Below are 12,011 nucleotides of genomic sequence, written 5' to 3'. Positions count from 1 at the left end.
AAAAGTCATTAAGCAGTGCCCAAAGCAAACACAAGGCTCAGACAACATCAGCATGCCCCGGCACGCAGCTGGTCCCCGCGACGCTTAACCCTCAGAGACGGGCTGAGAACAACTGCAGCCACTCAATTACATTAATATCACAAATTGGAGTCAGGAGGAACAGATAGCCATAGAAAATGAATAACTACTTTTCGCCGAGTTTAAATGGAATTTGTCTGTGTCATGCAAATTAGTCTCCGATTGTCCTATTTAAGAATGCATGCTTCAAGGAAGTAATGTAATCCAATAGCACTCGAGGATTGCCCAAACACAATCTCTGATATGTTCACAATCCATTAAGATAAATACCAAGGTCTGGTGTTTACTTAAAAGACGAGTTTCATCATCACAAAGAAATAAGGAGACCAATGAGCAATTTTAATGAGTTCTCTTACAAAAGGCCAATGCAGGCTTCAAGGACAAAATGTCAGAGACCAAAAAGGAAAGAAAATAAAAATGGCACGATTTAGGTTGCCGTCTCATATTTTAATGTTGCGTTAGGGACAAATAAAACAGACAAACATCCTAAGGCTTATATTCTGTACGCAAACTCTCACCGAAGCACACATGCTTACAACATTTCTGCTCATCCAATTACATTTAAGGAAAGGCCTTCAACACCGAAGATTATAATAACGGCAATAAAGTTTAAAAATGTTGCAGAATTTAAGAGAATAGCAGAGTCCACACAACAACTATATTAACAACAAAGATACAGAGGGACGAAACTGGCAATAAAAATTGATTCAAATTTAAATAATTAAATGTCATACAAATACAGTATTCTTACGATCACTTTTTTTCAGCTGTCGAACAATAAAAAATGAATAGTCTAGTAATTAATAGTAATTTAAAATGTGATACTGCAGCACGCAATCTAAGAATAAGCAATGTTATCGGCTGTTGGTGAACACTTATACGCTTATCATTATTGTTATCTTTTATAGTTATTATTCTTGGCGTATTGTACAGTTTATGTAATCAGAAGGAAAAAAGAAATTGTAAAAACATACAAAATAAAAAATACTCTGATTTTTCCGCAGAGATTGGGGGGGGGAAGCTATACAAATGTCCAAAGCGTGCACTGAAACATAATGGAGCAGCAATCAACATCCCATCGTTCCCTCTCAATGTATCGTTTCATTATATCTGAGAAACAGCGTAAAACGACAGCACTGATTACCAGTACTGACCCTGAATACCCAGTCACCTTTCGCTCTGAGAGTGTGTGGAACAGGGACTGCCTCTGAGCACATAATCTTGATTAAGCAGTACTGGCAGACTCCAGCTCTCAGGTGGACTGAACAGTTCTCAGATCGGTCTCAGCAGGAGGTGTATTCATGTTATGGCGGACGCTTTACCAGCAAGGTCAGCAGCTTTGCTGAGTGAGACAGATGAAACCTAAAACTGTGACACAGAACGGAATAAAAGTTTTAGGTGAAACTATAAATATTATGTTACTGTCTCAGCAGTATTGTGGGTTACAGATGTCATAGAGTTCAATCTGGCAAAACCATCACTGCCGTGCTTTACAACAGACAAAAAAAATCTCTGCACACGTGCAGTCTTCTTACATCCCAGAGATCTTCCAAAATAGCAAGTAAATGCAATCCCAAGTGAGCCTATTTGACCTACAGAAAAAAAACGTTGACGGCTCCACCCATCCTCCGGCAGGCCAGAGAGCATGTGCCGATGGGCTGTGAGATCACGTCATGTGTGTGCAGGGACTTTGATTTTGACTGAACTGACTCAACTGTTCATCATAAGGACACATAGAGGATATAGAGGCTCACATTTTTCAAGAAAAAATAAATGATGGAATCACAGGGAAAAAAAGAATATTAAATACACTCTTATATTATTACAAAAGCTTTCTTGAGAAAGAAAACTGGGGAATGGTTACTTCAACGTCAAACACTTTTATTTCCTATGTGATATTTTTAATTAAACAGAGAAATCTTTTTTCTTTTTTATGTGCTGAAATAAAATCATAAATAAAGCTTGTGAACAGAATATCTGCACATTTTTTTCAAGTAACATGCTGTACTACAATACAACTGAGAGACTGGAACTTAAAGTGTTTAACACATTCAAACGTGAACTTAATCCATGACATGTAACATGATCCATGAAACACAGCATACCGCATAAATGCCACATAAGTACATACAACAATCATGGACAACAGACAATGGCAACATACGGTAAATACACAAGCTAATAAGGGAAACAAGAAACACCTGAACACAATAAAGCGGTGACAAAACAGGATGTGACATCATGAACAAATAACAAAATGTGACATTCAAAACAAGAAACATACAAAAACTATAAATACAGTTACACAACAAGTAATACGAAACTAGTCAATTTTGGAAGCTTTCTTGGTCTATCACCAGTGTTTCCTTCATAGAATGTTGTTCATAACAACACATACAGTAATTTAAGTTGTGATGGAAATATGTCAGGAAAAGAGTTTTTCTGTGATGTATGTATGTGCAACATTAGTAGACAAATAAAAAATTGTGTGTGTTTGAAAAGTGTATTGACAGAAAATGTATTTTCTAAAATAAAATAGCCCTCAGTGCCACAACTGTTCATAGTTGAAGAAACACCCAGATGAGAATCTCTTTCAGCTTATAATAATACAAGCTTTTGTGCTGAAGAGCCAAACAGCTATTCTACGAAATCTGAGTGCTGAGATCTAAACTTTCTGCCTCTGAACTTGGAAACAATGAAAATGCTTGGATTCAATCCAGTCTTGCTTTATCTTAGAATGGGTTAGAAGCCGATCAGGTCTGGTTGCTGCAGAAATCAGTAAAACTAAAAGTCAGCACATTCAAGCTGATATCTGACACTAACCAGTCCTGTTTTTCCCAACCAGTGAGGGAGGGAAATAAAGAAAGTTAGCCATTTTTAGGAAAATGAATCTGCTCATAACAAATCTCCTCCTCTATTGCATATATATATACATTTAATCAACAAAAACACGAAAGATGGCAGAGGGAACGTCTTTTGACACCATTAAATGAGTAAGAATCTGAAAATATTATTCGTAGGTTTCTTAGACGAACCAGCTCATCAGATTCATATGTAAACAGTGATACGTAACAAATACATTATCGCTCAAAAGTTTGTAATCACCAAAAATGTTAAAAAGTTTGTGCATGCCTATAGCCACCACAAAATCCGAGAGCAAAATACAAAATTTGGGTAGCTGAATAATATTCAAAGACTGTAGAGAAAATGTCCTTATCTAATCCTAACCTTACCTGCTTTAAATTCCTCAAACATAGAGAATGTGATCTGAAATCAGCAGATGAATTTGCCTATTAAATGGTGTATGTTGTTAACTAAAGACATGTCGGCACATACATTATCTGTCTGCCGGAGAATGAGATTAGTATGACATAAGGGTTCATGTGATTTATGACCCATTTGGCTTTCCATAATCTTCAACAGCTGAACCAGAGACGTAGCGAGTAACCGCTTTTTGATGGACTACTGATGTTTAATTTTGAATGTTTATGTTATATTTTACATTAATACTTGATACTATTTGATCACTTAAAGGATATGCATAGTAGTATTTACGCTTTTAAATAACATAGTTAAAATACAATTGTTCAATCATGTTCATTTTTAAACTGTGGTATACATTTTTTATTTTTTATGGTATTGGTAAAGCATGACAACCCCTCTTCCAAAAACATTACAAGCACTGGAACCATTTCCCTGTATCTCACAGACGACAACACTAGTTGACAATGCAGTGTCCATGGGAACAGGATACCAATCACACACCAACATTAGACACAACACACAATCTTCTCCTCCTGGATTTACCCTCTAGTTTACTGGAAAATTTAAGATTGCTCTTTAATAAATGACACAACACTAACACAACACAGAAAATGCATGCTGTTGCACACACAGTGACATGCAACCACATGTTTGGTTGTTTCCCTGTTGGTTCAACAATGGCTTGAAAATTCAATCTGCCCGAGCTTGACTCCTCCCTTGACAACAGCACACAAATAATAAAAACGGTCTGCTTTCCCCTCTCGCGTCTTATTTATCCTCGTGTGAGAAATAGACAGACAGGTGTAGGAAAAGAAGAGGTTATCAGAGCAGGAAATGACATGCTTATAGGTCAGTGTGATGACACAGCATCTAAAGGTCAGCAGTGACGGCTGTGCATTGTGTATCAGGGCAAATCCTGCATTCTTAACTGCCCTCAGCAGACTGTGTCACCTTAACTGCATAACTGAGGAATATGAACCTGAAAATCTCAGATATCACACATGAAGCTGATGCCAAAATATTGGCATTTGGTATGATAGTTCCTTGGTAGCAATTCTAAATCGAGACAAATAAACAGCTTAGGGCAACAATAAAATAAATGGGCTGTTAAAAGAAACAATATTACAATGTTAATAATTAGCTATTAATCTTGTTTCAAACTAAAGTAAAATACATGTGTATCAGAGGAAGATTTCTGCCTACACACCCATTCCAAGAAACCCAATGCAAAAATGCAATAAATAAATGCTATAACTTTATATACATATGTCACAAAGTTGTTTTTACTGCTGTGGTCTAATGGTCCCTCTTATTAAATTATAATACGAACCTAAATATATATGATTTCAAACATGTGTAGAGCTTGAATTACTTTAGTTATACAAAATACAATATAAAAACATAAACATAATAATAAAATGGTAAAGTGGTAAATGTATTAAAACGTCTCAAACGTAAAAGCATTTAACTTCATTATGACTGAACTGCCTAAGGCAGGGGTGTCCAAACTTTTTCTGCTGGGGGCCAGGTGCAAAAAAATGTCTGTTGTCTTGGGCCGCATGTCTGTAATAATAATAAAAAGCTACTATTAGACAAGCTAATTGATTTGTCTTTGTCTACTTATATTTTAAATGTGCTATTTTCTAAAAATGTTATGTGTGTGCTAAATATATATTTATATATGCCCCATGATATTACATACATTTTTAACCTAGGAATCATAAGGCTACATTACAAAATATTGCTTTCAATATTTTTTCTTTTACTCACCATTAACTTTATTAATGTGAACAGTGATGTTGTGCCTTGGATTTCAGAAGTGATGTCAAGTCCGTAGTAAGTCATGTAGTAGAGATACGAAGCAGGTCACAGAGATGGTTGTCAGTCAGACTGGCTCTCAGTGGACTCTTGTTCAGCGTCATCAGCGAAAATGTTTGCTCACATATGTATGTGGAGCCAAACAGGCTCATCATCCTTTGTGCATGACGTTTGATTAAGGGGAATCTGGATGTTTCCAAACTCTTGTAAAACTCAGGCACGGGAAGAAGCTGGTGGCGGCTGCGAAGAGAATCATCGCACTGCAGTTCAATGAGTTCCAGCTGCACATTCTCTTGCACTTCTTCTACGTTAACAGATAAAGGGGTTGAGAACAGTTTGATGTCGTTATCAATAGCGGAAAAGTCTTGAAAACGCTGATTAAATTCTGTGATTAGAGATATGTGAGCACTATCGAATATTTATCCATTTTTCCAAGGATGTTGGAGTCTGAAAAACTCGAGATAATTTCGGCCAAACTAGGAAAGTGCACAGCATTGCGGTCACTGATTTGTCTCTCAAAAAGTCTTAGCTTCATTGCAAAGGATTTCAAGAGCGCATACATTTCCGATATCAGCTGGTCCTTGCCTTGCAGGCTTTTATTCAGTGCGTTTAGGTGACTGGTCAAATCAACTAAAAAAGCAAGGTCTGCCAGCCAGTCAGGGTCATTGAGTTGATCAAGTGTCAGGTTTTTTCTTTCAAAAACTGGTCAATTTCAGACCCCACCGAATAGAATCGCTGTAGAACCGAGCCGCGACTCAGCCACCGCACGTTAGAGTGATATATTACGTCACCGTATTCTGCGTCAATATCAGACAGAAATGCCCGGAATTCTCTGTGGTTGAGCGCTCTTGAACGAATCAAGTTAATAGTTTTCACCACAGTGGTCATCACATCGTCCATCTGGATGGCTTTGGCACAGAGCGCTTCCTGGTGTATGATACAGTGCATTTTTACAGCCTCACCTCCACTTTCGCGAACTTTGTTGCATAAGCCATTCCTTTCCGCTCGCCGATCATGGATGGCGCTCCATCCGTTGTAATGCCACAGAGCTTGGCCCAAGGGAGATTCATGCTCTCAATCGCACATGATACGGCTTCAAAAAGATCTTTTCCAGTTGTTGTACTCTTAAGGCTCTTCATATCAAGAAGCTCTTCTGTAATGCAAAAAATCACTGTCCACACCTCGCAAAAAAATTAACAGCTGTGCAGTGTCTGTCGAGCCAGTGATGTCATCGCACGCAATTGAGTAAAATTTAACTTGGGTACTTTTTCTGTCACTTGTTCTTTTAGATTTGCCGACAAGTCTTCAATTCGCCGTCCTACTGTGTTCCTTGAAAGACTGATGTTTTTTAAATCTTGCTTCTTTTCTGGGCAATTTATAGTGGCAACTTTCATCAGACACTCCTTTACAAATTCGCCTTCAGTGAAGGGTTTTCCGTGCTGCGCTATTAGGTGAGCTACCTCATAACTAGCTAATGTAGAATTTTCCTGTGCTTTATTAGCACGAAAAAATTGTTGTTGTTGTGCTGACAAGGTAGCTTCCAGTTGTTTCACCTTTTGTTTGCGCTCGGCACCAGTGTAAGATTTGAAAGACTGATGTTTTGTTTCATAATGTCTTTTAACATTATATTCCTTCATCACCCCAACAGACTCCTGGCAAATTAAGCAGACACATTTCCCGCTGACCTCAGTGAAGAAATATTCATTTCCCCAACGTGTTTGAAATCTCCTGCATTCACTTTCGATTTTCCGTTTTCTTTGTTGCGCCATGACTTACCAAAATGTGATCAACAATAATTTGTTGTTTTTTAGCCCGATTACAATACGTACATCTTACGTACTAACTGCCTTGGCTGCATGTGATAGCGACACCCGATGGTTATTTAGTGAATTTCATTTATTTTTCCCTATAACGGGCCAGATCTGTATAACTTTTTTAAATCCCTCGCGGGCCGCCACAGGATTGACAACGGGCCGCAGATGGCCCGCGGGCCGTAGTTTGGACACCCCTGGCCTAAGGGGTCGATCAGACAGAACGCGTTTATTGCTGTTACACTGGGTTCACACTAAACGCGAATGAAGCGTTTTGCGTGAGTAAATTACATACAAGTCAATGCAAAGACGCATATAGACGCAAACTCGCGGCAGGCGGTGTGAATGACGCAAATCGGGCGCCACGATTGCGCGTCAATCTCGTCTTCTGCGAAGGTTGAAACTATTTGTCAGATCTCATCACTCACGTGAAAAAAACTAACTTTTCCGGTGAGTAATGAAGAGCGTGGAACGCGATTGTTCGTGTTTGGTGTGAACCCACCGTTAGACGGTGGTTACCTAGCAATATAAAAAAAAAACGTGTTTTTACATTCAGGGTTTGCCATGTAAATTCTCAGCGGAAGACCCAGCCACTCATCCTGTAGTATTAAGCTATATTTCACTGCTTGACCTCATACATTATGAAGAAATGATTACCATAATATGATGATTATTACACACTTGAAATTCTCTCTCTAGGTAGGTGGAACATTATTACACAAGGTAAAATGGAGCTGAGGGTAATTGGTTCATGGTCATCTGCTAACACACCTCGGCATACTTTACATTCCACACGCTGAGGAACCGCTTGCCGAATTAGCGAGTAAAGGTTTACAGTTCCACATCTTAACTTGTCTCTTATTCCATGCATCTGGGAAGATGTCCAATGAACAAGATGTGCATGATGGGAGGCAAGAAAACATTGGCCTCTATCCCTGGCAGCCACAGTCCTCTTTCTATCCTGCACAAATTGCACAATGCTATCATAACCAGACATAACAACAATCCGTTTGAGAAGCAAAAGGAAGCGACTGGAGGCTCCCATTGCGCTGTGAAATAGAGTTTGAGGATGTCTGAAGGTTGAGAAAGAAAGAGGCAGACAAGAGCGTTTATTACATTCGGGAGACGATTTTGAGATTGAATAACAAATTACGCTCTACTTGAGGGGGATACTGTGGGAAAATAAGAAAACTACGGATAAAAAGTGTGTTCGCAAACCTGGATTGAGCTCAGTTCAGAACTGAGAGCTGTGAAATATAGAAAAATGTATGGACGGTGCTTAAGGAACAACCATTCAAACGTTATCTGACTTGAGGATAATTCACATTGATTCAACAAACTCAACAAACTCCTAAAAAAATCAACATTTGCATTCACATTGATCCAAACAAATGCCAACAACCGCTAATGCCCGGGTATAGTTAACTTTCCGAGTTCTGCATCCGTCTCGCGCACAAACGCGACCGCACAGCTTCTTGAGCAGACTCAATAGCAGATAAGCGTTGATGGACGAGTTCGACACATGCCCAGTACATCACCAAGTGGACTCGGCAGATTCAACTTTTTTCGCGCATGCGCTGTTGTACGCGTTCCATCCGCATGTCATGCGTGCGGACGGCCGGACTATACTTTGGGCTTTAATAAACCAAATGAACAAAGTCACAGCTTAAATATGAAAATATTTATTATAAAATCTTATTATTAAAAAAAGACAGTCATCCTGTATCTCTCCCCTTCCTTTTCATCCTCATCCTTCATATTTTCTTCAATAAATGCATTGTAGGTGAGTCTTTACTATTACTTTACTTCTGCACAATAGAACAGCAAATACCAGAGTAATTTTGACTTTGGCTTCATGTACATCTACTAAGGTGCTGAGGGAAAATGACCAAAAAACGAAAGCTTGACGTCCCATGCAAAGCTAGTTGGACCAGCGGTTAGTACTGTAGCTGGTTTCTTGCTTCTCCAAGATTGTAGGAGAAGCAGATCTCTCTCGTGTTAAACCTGCTAAGCTTGCATACATCTAAAACATCTGGAGATGGCAAGAGGTGAGAAATAAAAACAGTGAAGTGTGTCCCCGTTACACACACCCTTCAAAATAACAGTCTGAACCAGGGCTGGACTTAAAAGAAAAATCGGCCCTGGCATTTTTAGGCCCGCATCGGCCCTCCACTGAATCTGTCGACGGGGGAGGGGGGGTGCATGCATACGTGTCTTTTGCATTCGCGTTGCGTGCATTCGCATTTATAATACGTCCGTCTAAGCGGCCAATGCCTCCGTTACGGCCCCATACGTTAGCGGCCACCGCCTCCGTTCCGGCCCCGTACGTTAGCGGCCCACCGGGAAAATGCCCGGTACGCCAGATGGCCAGTCCGCTCCTGGTCTGAACACCCGAGGCACAGTCGCATTTATCCAGCAGCCCAGAGATCTGAGGAATAAGCACGTCTCCCCTAGCCCTGGGTAAAACGGCCTCACTTAAAATCATTTAACACTCTAGTGAGCATGATGCATGAAGTGCTCCCTACTGTCGTTCGGCAGAAATCGAGAGAAACATCCAGAGAGGGAGAAAACGTGAGAAAGCCCTCACTGACCTGTCTTTGACGCTTTTATTTTTTCAGCACTTGTCAGGATGTATTGTGTTAACGTTATGCAGTGTGTTTTTCTTTTCCTTGCCGGTGATGCTGATAAAGAATGACGTGATGTGGCCAGTGTGTGTGTAATCCTTTTAAAGGAGACCTGGCTGACTCTTACGGCTGAACTGTATCTGTCCTGTGCATTAACAGGATCAGATATAACCATTTGAGTTGAGAAGCAAGCAGCGGTCAGAGATGTACTGTATCGGCCTCATGAGAGACACTTATCAGTAACCGTTGCTTAAATAAGTTTAAATAAGGATCAGCACGGCTTTCGTACAGACTAATGCAAATGCCCTATGAACAGCTGAACATTTGAAAGTCGAAAACGCCTGCCAAAAAGGCCACTTTCAAGCTAACGGTCGTTATATTTCAATTCATCTAATGAGATTGTACGGAATCTCAGAAGCACCGGCAAAAGCACAAAAGAAAAAAGGCAATTCTTTAATCATGTGTGATGAAAGGGATGATGTCATTAAATGCAGTGCCTGGTGAGTTTAATAAAAAACTTTTAACTTTCATTGAAGGTACAGTTCACCCAAAAATGCTCGTCCTTGAGTTGTTTCAAAGTCTGTATAAATGTCTTTGTTCTGATGAACACAAAGATATTTGGAAGAATGCTTGTAACCCAAACAGTTCTTGGCCACCATTGACTAACATAGAAGGAAATTTTTCTTTATAAATTTATTAGTTCTGTTGAACACAAAAGAAGATATTTTGAAGAATGTAGGCCTATAAAAACAAACAGTTCTGGGGAACCTTTGACTACCATTGTTATTTTCCTACTATGATAGTCAATGGTAAGAACTGTTTGGTTACAAGCATTCTTCCAAATACCTTTCTCTGTGTTTATCAGAACAAAGAAATGTATATAGATTTGGAACAACTCGAGGGTGAGTAAATGATGACAGAATTTTTATTTTTGGGTGAACTGTCCCTTTAACTGCGATACAGTATACAATCAGTTTTTTAATCTTTTAAAAAAGTCAATCATTTGACTTTCGCAGCCAACAGCTTTGTTCTAAAATAAATAAAAAATGTAATGAAGTGAAACATTGTCCTTCAGTTCATTCTGTTTATGTAGCAGTCAGCTGAGTGAGGACATTTCCTGTTAACTGGCAGCGTAATGAAAAAGCCATGTGCATAATGTCACAGATGTGTGTGAGGGTGCAGATGGTGTGTGTCTCACACTGCTCACAACTGACGGTGCAAATAACAAGCTGCACATTTTACATTTTAGATGAGGCCGTCTCTCTGACAGCACTGCTTGAGCAAACAAAACTGACCGTCAAACATATCGTAATTTTCAGCATATGCTTTTAAATTCACCTTTGAAGACTTGACTTGGACTGGTATGTGACGGGCTTCAAAGACGTTCATTTCATCATTATCTCTCTGTATCGCTGGAGCCTATAGACTTCAAATGATTCTTCTACAATTTCATCATTATTTTAATAACAAAGCATATTATTTAATTTAATAAACATATCACTTGTGCATACATCCGCGAAAAAAATTAAGAGAACCATTCCAAATGTTCATTTACTCAGCATTTCTAGATATATTGTGGCCATTTCAGTCCAGTGTTTGTTGAATTTCAACAAAATCAAACCACAGGAGTGACATATAGTCATCCAACAGCAATGTGAAATAAAAATGCAGGTTATCACATAAAAAATAAATGTTGAACTTTTCCTAAATACATAAATATTACTGTTGTATTGCTTAGAAGCGAATAGGAACAGGTTTGAAAATAGGTTTGAACAAATACAGAGCATCTTTTCTGTCATTTTCACATGTTTCTCCAGTTTTCGTTTTCTGCAAATAAATGCAAATAGAAACAATATTTTTATTTGAAATTTGGGAGAAATATTGTTAGTTCAGTTAAAAGAATGACACAAAAAAACGATCATTTTACCTAAACACAGTAAGTAAATACTGTTTGATATGTACATATAATAAAACATGGGCCTGCTAGAGCAGTGGTTCTCAAACTTTTTTGTTGTAAGGCCCCCTTTGTGTAGAGTGCATCACTTTGCGGCCCCCCAAAAAAGACCTATAATCTTAAACTTAAAATTTTAATTAAACCAAGAAAATATTCAGTTAAACAATGCTAAAACATCAATTCTTTTGGTTGGTGGCGTTGTTTTTCTGATGTTTGATTGCACAAAAGTTATGATAAATATCTATATTTCTAAAATGCCACAAAATCTGTGGCCCCCCTGGAACCATCTTGGGGCCCCCCAGGAGGCCACGGCCCCCAGTTTGAGAACCACTGTGCTAGAGGATTTATTCCCTGCTCACTGGAGGGGATTTGTATCTGTAAAGCTGCTTTAGAACGATATGTATTGTGAAAAGTGCTATACAATGACTATATTCAGTACATGCCGACTGTTTTAAATACATA

General features: G+C 38.9%; 1 protein-coding gene across 2 annotated transcripts in view; it reads right to left on the bottom strand.

Moving 5' to 3' along the window:
• Positions 1-12,011, bottom strand: part of b4galt2 (UDP-Gal:betaGlcNAc beta 1,4- galactosyltransferase, polypeptide 2) — a 110,080-nt gene that overhangs the window by 43,975 nt on the left and 54,094 nt on the right. The window lies entirely within an intron of this gene.

Source organism: Triplophysa rosa, linkage group LG5 (genome assembly GCF_024868665.1).
Source record: "Triplophysa rosa linkage group LG5, Trosa_1v2, whole genome shotgun sequence".
NCBI lineage: Eukaryota > Metazoa > Chordata > Actinopteri > Cypriniformes > Nemacheilidae > Triplophysa > Triplophysa rosa.
The sequence above is the reverse complement of the archived record's forward strand: the minus strand, read 5'-3'. Positions and strand labels throughout refer to the sequence as shown.